Source organism: Macaca nemestrina, chromosome 1 (genome assembly GCF_043159975.1).
Source record: "Macaca nemestrina isolate mMacNem1 chromosome 1, mMacNem.hap1, whole genome shotgun sequence".
NCBI classification, from domain to species: domain Eukaryota; kingdom Metazoa; phylum Chordata; class Mammalia; order Primates; family Cercopithecidae; genus Macaca; species Macaca nemestrina.
Genome location: NC_092125.1, coordinates 13,064,919 through 13,080,166, shown reverse-complemented (window position 1 = coordinate 13,080,166; position 15,248 = coordinate 13,064,919). Strand labels below are relative to the sequence as shown.

At 49.1% G+C, this 15,248-nt stretch overlaps 1 pseudogene; it reads left to right on the top strand.

Moving 5' to 3' along the window:
* Nucleotides 1–9,635: 9,635 nt before the first annotated feature.
* Nucleotides 9,636–12,224, top strand: LOC105474612 (aconitate hydratase, mitochondrial pseudogene; annotated as a pseudogene).
* The last annotated feature ends 3,024 nt before the right edge of the window (nucleotides 12,225–15,248 follow it).

The window sequence follows — 15,248 nt, the reverse complement described above, 5'->3', positions numbered from 1 at the left end:
CCAGCCATCAGGCTCCCTCTAACACGTGTTTACATTTAATCATTCGACTTGCATAAATCTAGCTTCTTGCCTGCCCTAGACATGTGTGGCTTTGTTGCAAAACTAGACATGCTTTAAAATTAATTTGAAATGCATGTATCTTTTGCTATCCCAAAGATGGTAATATAGCTGCATTGCATTCCTGGAGACCTCCAACACTTCCTTCCTTCCCGAACAGAGCATTTAACTCTCTTCTCAAACTACCGACTGTCTGGGGCAGTGTGCCATGATGCCCCGGGGGAAGCTCCGTGGATCCGGAAGGCAACTCGGGACATCTGCTCTGGCCAGCCCACCCACGTAATGCATTCAGCAGACCTGCCCCCTACAGGGAGGGCTGAGCCTCTGAGCTCCCACAGGCTGTACCTTATAAGTAAAGACTGAAGATTCTTTGTTCATAAGAAAGAGAGAAGAAAGAAAAGAAGCAATTAAACAGCATTGCAGGAGCTCCTAGAGTCTGTCAGTTTCTTGAGAGCCACGCCAGGGTCTCAGCTCTCTTCTTAGGCTGCTCAGTGGAAGTGAGGCACCCAGTGGGTGCTGGCTGAGGTTTCCTCTCCCTCGGCAGGGTCCCTTCTGATGGCCTCCCTCCTCCATCTGCAACAATCTCCCGCACCCCTATGGGCTTCCTTCTTCCCGCCACCTCTACATGCTGGGCCCTCTGGGTTCTGTCGTCTTCCTATTGGGAGCTCCCTTTCCAAATGACCTCCTATCCTCTGCTGGCCCAGACCTCTGCTTATGTGCTGTGAATCTCCCATCTCCAACTCCAGCCTGATCTCTCTTCTCAATACCCAGAGACCACTTCCATCATGTCCCCCAGACATCCTAAATTCAGCACTTCCAAAACTGGAATTCACAGATTTTCCAAATGCACTTACACACCTGACTTCCTCATGCAGCCCAGGACACTGCCTTTCCCGGATTCGCTCTGTCTAAAACCCGAGTCTTCTTTGACTTCTCCCTTCCCTCTTTCCCTGGTGCCTAATGATAGTAAAATAGTATCGCTGATATATACTGAGTACACCCAGTGTGCTAGACAGCATACGAATCCCCAGCAGTTTCCTTTGATACACGAGGCAGGCACTATTATCAACAGCATTTTATGGACGAGGAAGTGGGGTGCAGAGAGCTGGCTGGAGGGACCAGAGCTGATGGAGAGCTGGACTGAGACTGGATCTGTTTGATTCCAGAGCTTGAGCCTTTTGCACCACTCTGCCCCATCCTTGACGGCCACACGTCCTAAAAACAAAGCAAAACCCAAAACACTCAACCAATGAACAATTTTAGTGATCACTGTCCCACCTCTGGGAGGGCTGGGAGTCCTCAGAAAACACAGAAGTAGCTCCCAGGCCCATAATTCACCCCAACGTTTTTGGTTATAGAAACCTGGTAAAGCAGCCACACAGGCCCAAGCCAACGACAACCCGCGGCCTGGCTTCCCACAGCCCCGGGCCCAGCGAGGCTGAAAGCAAGTCTGGAAGGCGGCGAGGTGGGAAGGGATGCTCCTCTTTCACTTGCTTCAGAGAAACCCTCCCGAGTCTCAGCATCAGCGGTCCACGTGTGGCCTGCCCTTCAGCGGATCTCACCTGTAACAGCTTCGGGGATTTGGGGCAGAGACTGGGCCCCTGCGGCTGCCCCTGGGAAGCCTGAGGTGTGAAGGAGGATTCAGGATGTGCCTCTGTTTGTGTGTGTCCAAGTGTGAGTATGAGTGTATGTGTGAATGTGGAGGTGGGTGAGTGTATGAATGTGTACGTGTGAATTTGAGTGTCATGTGGGTGTCTTTGTATGCATGTGTGTGTGGGTGTTGTGGGTGTGTGTGTACATGTGCGCATATGTATGTAAATGTAATTCCGTGGATGTGTGTGTGTGTGTATGTGTGAGAGTGTTATGTGGGTGTTTGTGGGTGTTGTGTGTGAATGTGGTTGTGTATGTGGGTGTTATGTGGGTGTGAGTACGTGTATGCGTGGGTGAGTGTGGGTGTTGTGTGAGTGTGAGTGTGCATAAGTGTGTGAGTGCTACCTGAGTGTGTGTGTGTGAGTGTTATGTGGGTGTTTGTGGGTGTTGTGTGAATGTGGCTGTGTATGTGGGTGAGTGTTATGTGGGTGTATGTGTATGCGTAGATGAATGTGGGTGAGTGTTGTGTGAGTGTGAGTGTGCATGAGTGAGTGCTACCTGAGTGTGTGTGTGTTATGTGGGTGTTTGTGGGTATTGTGTGTGTAAATGTGGATGTGCATATGGGTGAGTGAGTGTTATATGGGTGTATGTGTATGCGTGGGTGAGTGTTGTGTGTGAGTGTGCATGAGTGTGGGGTGTGAGTGTGTGGGTACAGAATTTATCTGATCCCAAACCATTTTCACACCTACTCTCCCATTTGGAGGCCCATTAAAGGCCCTCCAAGCACTCCCCTGTCCCTCTCGAGTATGGAAGGGACACTCCTCCTGTGAGGTCTCCTAGCACAGCCCATCTTGCACAGTGGCCATTTCCTGCTTACATGGTAGTTATTTGTACCGTCATCTCTGCTCCCTCTAACTGGACGCCTCATGAGGACAACACAGCATCCACTCTGTCATTGTCTTCCCGAAGCCACCAGCACACAGTAGGGGCTCAACAAATAGCTGGTGAAGGCCAAGCACGGTGGCTCACACCTGTAATCCCAGCACTTTGGGATGCCAAGGTACGAGGATCCCTTAAGCCCAGGAGTTCGAGACTAGCCCGGTCAACATAGCGAAGCCCTGTCTCTATTTAAAATGTATGTAACTGGCGAACTCGTACAACCCACCCCCAGCTCAGTGTTCTCCACAGGGTCTTTGGAGGTGTTTTCTCTCCCCTACATTTCTGCTTTCAGCCCCAGGAACACCTGCCCCGACAGCCTGGGGTGGTTGGGTGGGAGAGTAGCTCCCTGCAGGCTTTGGTGAGGGTGACCCCACTGGAAACTCCACATAACGTCAACCTCCCTGGTCTGTAAGTCATCACAGAGAGGCTGAGAACCTGGCTGAGGTGCTGGAGGGGCCATGCGCGGTGACGGGACGCGCTCAGCCTTCTAGGCGCCTCAGTTTCCCCTCTTGGCACTAGGAGCAGCACCGTCCCACCCACTTCACAGGCGGTTGCAAGATGATAGCGGTGGCAGTTTTGGAAAAGCTCTGAATGATATCAGACGACAAGTCACAGCACTGTAAAAACAGGTCTAGTGCTTCCGGTGTGAGAAAAGGTTATTTTTCAGTGTGCTGAAATACTATACAGCAAGTAAGTTGCTGAAGATGGATTCGAATGAACTAAAACTTAAACGTGGCAGAGAGAAAGCAGCCCGGGGCGTGGCTGACAGTGCTGTTTGGTGTGGAAATGAAGCCCAGCGGCCTGGGGCTTGGCTTTTGTAGATGAACCTCCGAAGTGAAGCTGGAATGAGCGAAGGCATCTGCCCCCAACACCGGGTGTCTGAGGCTCTGGCCCCACCCCACAAAGGGGAGACGCTCTCCAGCAAAGCCGCCGCTAAGCAGGGGCTCCGTGGCGACTGCAGCTGGTACCTCTTTTCTTGCTTCCATTTTGCCGTGGTCACTTGATTTTTAGAAGTTGCTGGAGGTACCTGTCCACCCCCTCCTCACACAAGGGGCTGCGTTGGTTTTGCAGGTAGAATCACTTTCCCTTTCTCTGGACTTGATTTTCAGGCCAGTGGACTTGCACAGCCTTTGTTTTGCCTGTTGTACCTTCTCTAGTCGTTGGCTATGTTCCTGGATATTAGCACCGTATTTGTAAGGGAGGGTGGGTTGGAGTAGAATGAAAATTCAACTATTTTTGCCTGACAGCAGATTTGATAGAAGTTTTAGCAGAAGAGAAGTTAGCATTTAACTAATGATTCATTAAATATGTTTTCGATATTTCTTCTTATAAGAGATTTTCAACATCAATCATGTATCAAAGAACAGAATATACATACAATTTCCATTTTGTCAGTTTTATCCAATTCATCCACATCATGCAGAAACAGAAGTTTCCAGTAGACGGCGCCAAAGTCTGTCTTTTCTCCGCCTCACTGCGCGCTCTTCGTTATTTCAAGATCAGCACATCCACCCTCAAGAAAATGACATTTCTTTATCAGCGCAGACCAGCACGAAGTGCTCTTCACAGCAGAAAATCCCGGTAAGATGTCTGGCAAGAAAAATAGCCCCAAGAGTTGTAGCCCTGGGCAGTAAAACCAGAAGCCAGGAACCCTGGTTTCCAAATAGTTGATGAGTTTTGTGCCAGTTCAGTTTTGAAGAAATAGCCCTGCAATACTGCGAGTCAGAGCCGTCTCCCATCTGCTCCCTCTGTCCCTCCCACTGGCCCCCATGGAAGCAGCTGCCCAGGCGTTTTGAGAAGGTGAGTGCCGGAACTCCAGGATAGGAAGAAGACGCTAAGCTTGGTCTTAAAAGACCACGAAGCATGAGATCCAACAGCCTGGGCAACATGGCGAGACCTTGTCTCTAAAACAAAATTTTAAATTAAAAAAAATTAGCCAGACATAGTGGTGTGCTTGAGCCCGAGAGGTCAAAGCTGCAGTGGGCTGTGATTATGCCACTGCATTCCAGCCTGGGCAATAGAGCAAGACCCTGTCTCAACAAACAAACAAAAAGCCAAACAAACAAAACCCCACGAGATCCTAAGGTTTCCACGGCCTGTCTTCTTGCATTGGGCCCGTGACTCTGCCTCAGGCTGTGACCGGGACGTGAACGGAGAGGAAGGAAAGGGAAATGGTAAAGGGGACAGGATTGTCTCCAAGTACTTCACTAGGTCCAAGGGAAGAGGGCTGGCAGGTGAGGAAACCAGAGAGTGAGAAACCCAGGCTGGGCAATGATGTTGAGCCTAAATGCTGGCTGATGTATTGCCGTCTGTGTGCATTGGACAGTGAAAATTACAAAGAGATGTGGTTCCTGGCCTCCAGGAATTAACAATCAGGTGGAAAGAAAGTTCATTCCACCCGGGGATGCGTTGGGGCCCGCTGGCACCCGTGAGCTGATTGTGCAGGTCTCTATACAATGACGTCATCACGTTGCGTCGGTAGTTTCAAATCTGCCATGAAGGAGTGTTCACATCAGAGAAATCAGCAAACTCAGCAAACCAGGGCTTGCTCCACTCCCCGAGAGCTGAATGTTAAACATTTACCTGCACACTGGTGATTCTGCCTCACTATACCGCAAACTGCTTAAATAAAGGTGGGGCGGGACATTTTGTCATGGTCAGGAAGCTGAAAGTGTCATGGGTTTGAGTGTAAGGTCAAGCTCTTCCACTGATTGACTATCTGGCCTCTCTTTAATGAGACTGACGCTATCTACCCTAGTTAGTTACAGGGTGGCTGGGAGGCTCAAATGAGATCAGTCTGTGTGGATACTATGTAAATGATAATGGATTTTATCAAGGTAATAGAGGTACCCTTAAAATTCATAGAATTATGAGAATGAGGCCCATCAAATCCCAGTTTGATAAGGATACATATGATAATGCATATTTGTTTGATTTCCCATTTATTTAATAACACTTATTGATGCTTCCCATATGCTAGGCACTGCTAGTTGGGCAGTCTTAAGAGAAGATGTAAAAACACTTTGTAGATTACAAAGCCTTTTTTTTTTTTTTTTTTTCTTTTTTTTTGAGATGGAGTCTCACTCTGTCCCTCAGGCTGGAATGCAGAGGCTGATCTTGCCTCACTGCAACCTCCGTGCCTCCGGGTTCAAGCGATTCTCCTGCCTCAGTCTCCCAAGTAGCTGGGACTACAGGCATGCATCACCACACCCAGCCAATTTTTGTATTTTTAGTAGAGATGGGGTTTCACCATGTTGGCCAGGCTGGTCTCAAATTCCTGACCTCAAATGATCCGCGCGCCTCGGCCTCCCAAAGTGCTGGGATTACAGGTGTGAGCCACTGCACCCAGCTGATTACAAAGCTTTTGTACAAGTCTTTTGTAAAGTAGAAGGCATCGTGCAAGGAAAAGTGTTGTTTTTCTCAACTTTCTTCATCTCTTCCAATCTGGAGACACTTGCATTTTCACTGCAACTAATATTATATATACCCTGATACTTTCATTTAGACCAAAATACCTGGCAGCGGTCACAAACAATGATGTGGAAAGGAAACCAAGACAGGAAAATATCCTTGCAATATTTCATTGACAAAAAAAGGCCAAAACAAAATTTATACAATATTATTTCTATGTATATCTATATGAATAGGGAAGAATATACATTAAAATATTCACAGTGGCTGTCTCTAGGTGGTAAGATTATTTTAATTAGCCTTTCTTGCTCATATGTAATTTTTATTTTCTCTACAAGAATTGGCTATGAAATTTTGGAGATTAAAAACTGAGAAGTAAAAGATCTTCATGCAGCTATTTATTTTGTAGAATTACAAATATGGATTTGAAAGGAGCCTTACAGATCATCTGGTTTCATAAGATGGGGAAACTGAGGCCGAGGGAGATGGAGAGGAAATAACTGAGGACTTTGAGTTTTTCTCTGAATTTGCATTCTCCTTTTTCTCTCCAAATGTATGTGTGGAGCTTTTAATAATTAATCTAAACCTGTACACTCTACAATTAGATTCTCATCTTTCATTATCTTTCTGACTTTTTGATGTATCCTCTAGTATGGTCACTTGTCTTTGCCTTATTTCTAATTTTTTTTTTTTTTTTTTTTTTTTATGTTCAACTGACTGCTTGGTTTCTCTTTTCTTTGAAAGACTCTTGATGTAAATAAGCCTTCTATCCGAATCAGTGGCCTCTTTAATTATATCTTCTCACGTTTGCTTTCTGGTCTTTACCGACTAATTTCTTCTAATTTCTCAGAAATTTGCAAGGGTGAATCACAATGCCTCCAAGCCATGATTCCCAGAATCAGAAAACTGCTTTTTAAATTTGAGGTAGACTGAAGCATTTTTCATCCATATATACGATATGATCTAATACACCAGCCTTTGCTTTCTGGACCTCAGCATTTACCTCTGCCAGGTGAATGTTTTCCCAACTTGCATGATGACTGCTTCTTGTCGAAAGCGTCTGGGAAAATCCGAAGCCCTTTCCACCTCAACAGCACAGGCTGGGCGGGTGTGGTGGGCTCACCCTGTAATTCCAGCTGTTTGGGAGACAGAGGCAGGAGGATTACTTGAGTCCAGGAGTTCAAGACCAGACTGGGCAACATAGTGAGACCCTATCTGTATTAAAAATAAATTTGTCAGGCATGGTGGCACATGGCTGTAATTTCAGCTACTTGTGAGGCGGGAAGATTGCTTGAGCCCAGAAGTTCGAAGCTGCAGTGAGCTATGATCACGGCACTGCACTCCAGCCTGGGCAACAGAGTGAGACCCTGTCTCAAAACAAACAAAAACAGCACGAGGCTGGGTACAGTGGCTCATGCCTGTAATCCCAGCACTTTGAGAGGCCGAGGGGGGCAGATCACTTGAGGCCGGGAGTTCGAGACCAACCTGGCCAACATGGTGAAACCCTATTTCTACTAAAAAATACAAAAATTAGCCAGGTGTGGTGATACATGCCTGTAATCCCAGCTACTCGGGAGGCTGAGGCATGAGAATCACTTAAGCTTGGGAGGCAGAGGTTGCAGTGAGCCGAGATCACACCACTACACTTTAGCCTGGGCAACAGAGTGAGACTCTGTCTCAAAAACAAACAAACAAACAAACAAAAAAAACAGCACTAGACACTTGACTGCTAGATTGCACATGAGCAAATGGATCTGAGGCTAGAGATTGCAAAAGAAGCCTAAGCCACCTTCCAAGATGTGAAGAATTGGGCTGCACGCAGGGAAAGTCCAGAGAGGCAGGGCAAAACGTCAGAACAAGTGACTTCGACTCCTCTTTTTGTTGAAGCCTCTCTGTGACACACAGTTATCCAGCTTGGAACATCTCTGGGTACAGTTTGGCTCCTTATCTGTGGCCTCTTCGAAAAGTGTCAATCATAAGGGTTGAAACACCCGCCTGCATACACGCGCACTTAGTGAATCATGAATTGACACAAGCCTCCAAATTCTTTTTTGAGAGTAGAATAGCACTCGCTGTCCAGTAGAAATATGATGCAGGTCCCAAAGTTGAGCCATATATGCAATTTAAAGTTTTTAGCAGCTGCTTTTATTTATTTTTATTTTTTTTTAATTATTTATTTATTTATTTATTTTGAGATGGAGTTTTGCTCTGTCGCCCAAGCTGGAGTGCAGTGGCATGATCTCAGCCGATCTCAGCTCACTGCAACCTCTGCCTCTCGTGCCCAAGCGAGTCTCCTGCCTGAACCTCCCGAGTAGCTGGAATGACAAGTGCGCACCACCACGTCCCACTAATTTTTGTATTTTTAGTAGAGACGGGGTGTTGCCATGTTGGCCAGGCTGGTCTCGAACTCCTGAGCTCAGGTGATCACCCCGCCTTGGCTCCCAAAGTGCTGGGATTACAGGCATGAGCCACTGCATCCAGCCATTAGCAGCCTCATTTAAAAAGGTAAAAAGAAATATGACAATGATTGTAATAATGTAATCAATATTAAAAACGATTGTTGGGGGCCAGGCGCGGTGGCTCACGCATGGAATCCCAGCACTTTGGGAGGCTGAGGCGGACAGATACTGAGGTCGGGAGTTCGAGACCAGCCCAACCAACATGGAGAAACCCCCATCTCTACTGAAAATGCAAAATTAGCCGGGGCCATGGTGGTGCATGCCTGTAATCCCAGCTACTCTGGAGGCTGAGGCAGGAGAATCGCTTGAACCTGGGAGACGGAGGTTGCGGTGAGCCGAGATTGTGCCATTGCACTCCAGCCTGGGCAACAAGAGCAGAAGTCCATTTAAAAAAAAAAAAAAAAAAAAAAAGATTGTTTAAGTATTTTACATTCTTTTGCTCCTACTAAGTCTTCAAAACCCAGTGTGCCTTTTACACTAAGGGTGCGTCTCCGTTCCAACTAGCCACAGCTGAAGTGGTCAGCAGCCACATGGGACTGGCGGCCTGCAGGCTGGACAGCACCAGTCCAGGTGTATCCAGCGAGTTGCTGAGGATGGCAGGATGGAAAGGAGGAGTATGAAATCGTGCTGGAATGTCCAAGCGGATTTAATCTTATTAATTAAAGATGTCCACTAGGTGGCGATATATGCAAGGAATGAAAATTTACTATGTGGCTGGCATTGTTAATATATGCAATTATTTGTAGATAAAATTCAGTATTTCCATCATCCCTGCAAGATGAGTAAGAGGATGTTCATTTTGCACATGAGGAAAATGAACCTGAAGCAACCTAGGTGTCTGGTGAAAGGGTTTCCAGCCAGCAACCGGAGGAGGAGGTGGGAATCAAGCCCAGGTGTGTCTGGTGCTGGAGCCCAGAGGCTTCCCAGATCCCCACACTTCATGCTCACCCATCTGCCAGCCACACAGAGGTCCTGGATGTCTGGTGGGCGATGAGCAAGTGACAGAGAGTCTGTGTGATGAGGTTGCTCAGGCTGATGTGACGGCAGTGAGAAGAGGCGTCTCATCTCATCCCTAACCAGATGGGGTTAGGGATGGTGTCCTGGAGCAGCCAACCAGAGAGAGTGACATCACTGATAAGGAGGCAGATTCACACGCCCTCATCTTTATCAGTGCACGAAATGGCACCCTACGGCCTGCTGGTGACCCGACTGCAGAGAGCTCTGGGTGTGTGGCCTCAGTCCTGTGCCTCAGTCCATGTGGCCTCAGTACTGTGCCAACGGGCCAAGATGGCGACGAGCTACTTTGAGGCCAACGAGTACCTCCACTATGACCTGCTAGAGAAGAACATTAACATTGTTCGCAAACGACTGAACCGGCCTCTGATCCTCTTGGAGAAGATCGTGTATGGACACCTGGATGACCCGGCCAGCCAGGAAATCGAGCAGGGTGAGACATACCTGTGGCTACGCTGGACCGCGTGGCCATGCTGCAGTTCATCAGCAGTGGGCTGCCCAAGGTGACCGTGCCGTCCACCATCCAGTGGCCATCTGATAGAGGCTCAGCTTGGGGACGAGAAAGACCTGCGCCGGGCCAAGGACATCAACCAGGAAGTTTATAATTTCCTAGCAACTGCCTGTGTCAAATATGGTGTGGACTTCTGGAGGCTTGGATCTGGAATCATTCACTAGATTATTCTGGAAAACTATGCATACCTTAGGGTTCTTCTGATTGGCAGTGACTCCCACATCCCCAATGGTGGCAGCCTGGGGGGCATCTGCATTGGAGTTGGGGGTGCCAATGCTGTGGAGATCATGGCTGGGATCCCCTGGGAGCTGAAGTGCCCCAAGGTGATTGGCATGAAGCTAACGGGCTCCCTCTTCAGTTGGACCTCACCCAAAGATGTGATCCTGAAGGTGGCAGGCATCCTCATGGTGAAAGGTGGCACAGGTGCAATCATGGAATACCACAGGCCTGGCGTAGACTCCGTCTCCTGTGCTGGCATGGTGACAATCTGCAACATAGGTGCAGAAATTGGGGCCACCACTTCCGTGTTCCCTTACAACCACAGGATGAAGAAGTACCTAAGCAAGACCGGCCGGACAGACATTGCCAATCTAGCTGATGACTCCAAGGATCACCGGGCGCCTGACCCTGGCTGCCATTATGACCAACTAATTGAAATTAACCTCAGTGAGCTGAAGCCGCACATCCATGGGCCTTTCACCCCTGACCAGGCTCGCCCTGTGGCTGAAGTGGGCAAGGTGGCAGAGAAGGAAGAATGGCCTCTGGACCTCCAAGTGGGTCTGATTGGTAGCTGCAACAATTCAAGCTATGAAGATCTGGAGCGCTCAGCAGCTGTGGCCAAGCAGGCACTGGCGCATGACCTCAAGTGCAAGTCCCAGTTCACTGTCATCCCGGCCAATGCTTGTGGCCCCTGCATTGGCCACTGGGACAGGAAGGACGTCCAGAAGGGGAAGAAGAACACAATCGTCACCTCCTACAACAGGAACTTCACAGGCCACAGTGACGCGAACCCCGAGACCCATGCCTTCGTCACGTCCCCAGAGATTGTCACAGTCCTGGCCATTGCGGGAACCCTCAAGTTCAACCCAGAGACTGACTACCTGCTGGGCAAGGAGGGGAAGAAGTTCAAGCTGGAGGCTCCGGATGCAGATGAGCTTCCCCAAGCAGAGTTTGACCCCGGGCAGGATACCTACCAGCACCCCCACAAGGACAGCAGTGGATAGCACGTGGATGTGAGCCCCACCAGCCAGCGCCTGCAGCTTCAGGAGCCTTTTGACAGGTGGGATGGCAAGGACCTGGAGGACCTGCAGATCCTCATCAAGGTCAAAGGGAAGTGTACTACTGACCACATGTCGCCTGCTGGCCCCTGGCTCAAGTTTTGTTGGCACTTGGACAACATCTCCAACAACCTGCTCATTGGTGCCGTCAACACTGAAAACAGCCAGGCCAACTCCATGTGCAGTGCCGTCACCCAGGAGTTTGGTCCCGTCCCTGACACTGCCCGCTACTGCAAGAAACATGGCATCGGGTGAGTGGTGATCAGGGACAAGAACTATGGCGAGGGCTCGAGCCGGGAGCATGCATGCAGCGCTAGAGCTTCATCACCTCTGGGGCCGGGCCATCATCACCAAGAGCTTTGCCAGGATCCACGAGAACAACCTGAAGAAGCAGGGGCAGCTGCCCCCGACCTTCGCTGACCCAGCCGACTAAACAAGGTTCACCCTGTGGACAAGCTGACCATTCAGGGCCTGAAGGACTTCGCCCCTGGCAAGCCCCTGAAGTGCGTTATCAAGCACCCTGATGGGACCCAGGAGACCATCCACCTGAACCACACCTTCGACGAGATGCAGATCAAGTGGTTCCACGCCGGCAGTGCCCTCAACAGAATGAAGGAGCTGCAGCAGTGAGGGCGGCGCCTCCCACCACACCCCAGCCCCACCCCCCAGCGCTGGCATCATGTTCAAGTTCAGCTCCACACACGCCATCAGCCGATCCAATCCATCCAGCCATGGGCTCTGATTCCAAGGCGGTGTGACCAGACATGCTTCCTGCTCCCCTGCTCAGCCTGCAGAGTGACTGTGGTTGGGGGGTTCTTAAAATAACTTTTTAGCCCCTGTCTTTCTATTTTTAGTGTTTGGTTCAGATCTTAAGCAGCTCCATGCAACTGTTTATTTTTATTGACAAGACTCCCATCTAAAGTTTTTCTCCTGCCTGATCATTTCATTGGTGGCTGAAGGATTCGAGAGAACCTTTTGTTCTTGCAAGGAAAACAAGAATCCAAAAAAAAAAAAAAAAAGGCAGATTCAGCAAGCTGCTGTGGGGAGGTGTCGAGGGCAGCTCTTTGGGGGATCACACACAACACCCTGTGGCTAGAATAGGGTCCAGGGTATGCTGTGAGGTGAACATGTGGGGTGAGAGCAGTAGAGATGTCAGCAGTGGGCACGGCACTGTGGGTATTCTACCTCCAGAGCAGCGGGATTTAAGCAGGCAATTGATATGAAGGGTTTTACTACCTAGAGGGCTCCACACCCCAGATGCAGAGCGTTGAGCAAATGAGGCAGCCGGTCCAGGGATGATCCCACCTGCACACTGCCTTTGCAAATTTGAATGACAAGTTTAACCACACGCAGTTACCCTGCAGCGTAGGACGTGGCCTAGCCAACAGAACGGGGCAAGAGTTCTGGAAGGTGCTTGATGTTTGCACCATATGCTGTGGAGTCCCACACGTCTAAACTCGAGCTCTGGCTTTGCCATTCACTGGTATCATAACTTCCGGCAACCCTTAATTTCTGTATCACACAGTAGGAATAATGCTGGGGTCAGTGGGTTAAGTTATGAGGATTAAATGAAGCATTGCTTGCAAAGTCGTGTTACCAAAGCAGTCCCATAGTGGAGTGTTCAGGACCACGAGTGGATGGAGGCACCAGACTCTGAAATTCTCATCCGGTCCCCTCCTGTGTTGCCCGCATGTTAGCACGTGGCCGGGCGGGGATACCTGCCCCACGAGCCACGTGTTCATTCAGGAACTATTCCGACCTTACACACCAGGCCCTGGGGAGGGAAAGATGCTGCCTTCATGGAGCTGATAGCCTGGTTGGGGAGATAGATGGTAGTTAAATGACACAATGAATATATAAATACAACCATGACAAGCATTTTGGAGGGGAACCCCAGGTTCTAATTGGGGAGGTGGAGAAAGCCTTGCTTTGTGTGTTAGTTTCCCAGCACTGTCATGACAAAGTACCACAAACTGAGGGGCTTGAAACAACAGGATTTTATTCTCACAGTTCTGGAGGCTAGAGGATCGAGATTGAGGTTAGGCAGGGCCGTGCACCCTCTGGAGGCTCTGGGGGAGGCTCTTCCTGGCCCTCTCCCAGCATCTGGCATTGCTGGCAGACCTTGGGATTCCTTGGTGGTAGATGCATCACTCCAGTCTCTGCCTTTGCTGTCACATGAACTTCTCCCTCTGTCTGTGTCTAGACATCTCTTTCCTTTATAAGAACTCCAGTCATTGGATGTAGGGTTCCTACTCCAACATGACCTCATCTTAACTAGATTATATCTGCAGAGACCCCATTTCCAAATAAGGTCAGTTTCACAGCTATGGTGGGGGCGGGGGTTGGGACTTCAGTATAGCTCTTGGGGGAACACAAAAGATATATTGATATATATATTCCTCCACATCATTTGGGGAAGTGATATTTGAGCCAAGATCTGCAACTTGAGAAAGACGTATCCAGTCAAAGAGGTCAGGAAGTAGGTTCTGGGTAGGACGTGGTCTGTGCAAAGGCCCTGGGGCAGGAGGGAGCACAGCACCTACAAGGGACTGAAGGAGGGCAGAGAAAGGATGGGCTTTGGGCACTGATTATCTGTGGGAGTGAAAGAGGTGCTAGGTGTCATTATTGTTGTTTCTATAGAAACTATCACACAGGACAGGTCTTGGTGCCCCGTCCTGATAGAATTGTGCCATCCAAGCTGCGCAATCTGCTTTCCTGCTGTATGCCTTACAGCCAGTTCTTTCCACATGACGTGTCATTCAGAGCAACGTGAAACCACAGATGTTTCTAAACGGGACAACTTCAGCGGATGGCGTGGCATGCCTTCAGCTCAGTGCACAGACTCTGCCCCAGACAACCCACCTGTGTGTCCACATTGCCCACTGAGCTGAGCAACTCCTGAGGGTGGGGGGCGTATCGCGTTAATATTTGTACATCTACCATTTCATGAAACGTTAGGCACATCAGAGGAATTTTATAAGTGTTCGCTAAATGTTACTGACTTAGATCAGGGTGTGGCCAATTCCATCCGAAGGGCGTTATTTCTCTTGTCACTAACCGTATCCTAGGGAAGTTATTAAGCATCCGTCTAATTCAAAGGAAAATGGGTAGGTGGTGGGAGGGTTAGAGAGTGGATGCCATGTTGGAAGTCAGGGGTAGGGGAAAACCAGCTTGCTCATCAGAATGTCAGTGAAGGCTGGGAGCTGGGGCTCACACCTGTCATCGCAGCACTTTGGGAGGCTGAGGCAGGAGGATCACTTGAAGCCAGGACTAGCCTGGGGGAACACAATGAGACCATGTCTCTAGACACACACACACACACACACACACACACACAATTTAAATATTTTAACCAGATGTGGTGGTGCACGCCTGTAATCCCAGCACTTCGGGAAGCTAAGGTGGGCAGATTGCTTGAGCCCAGGAGTTCGAGACCAACCTGGACAATATGGTAAAACCTCATCTCTACAAAAAATACAAAAATTAGCCAGGTATGATGGTGCACACCTGCAGCCCAAGTTACTCAGGAAGGTGAGGTGGGAAGATCACCCTAGCCCAGGGAGGTCGAGGCTACAGTGAGCCGTGATGGTGCCACTGCACTCCATTCTGGGTGTCAAAGCAAGGTCAAGTCTTAAAATAAATAAATAAATAAGTGTTCTATAGAATTGTATTGATTAAAGAAAATGTTCAGAATAGATTTATAAGTAAAAAATTAACAAGGTATATATACATAGGCCGGGCGTGGTGGCTCACGCCTGTAATCCCGGCACTTTGGGAGGCCAGGGCGGGTGGATCACCCTGAGATCGGGAGTTTAAGACCGGTTTAACCAACATGTTGAAACCCCGTCTCTACTAAAAATACAAAAATTAGCCAGGCGTGGTGGCGGGTGCCTGTAATCCCAGCTACTAGGGAGGCTGAGGCAGGAGAATCACTTGAACCTGGGAGATGGAGGTTGCGATGAGCCGAGATTGTGCCACTGCACTCCAGCC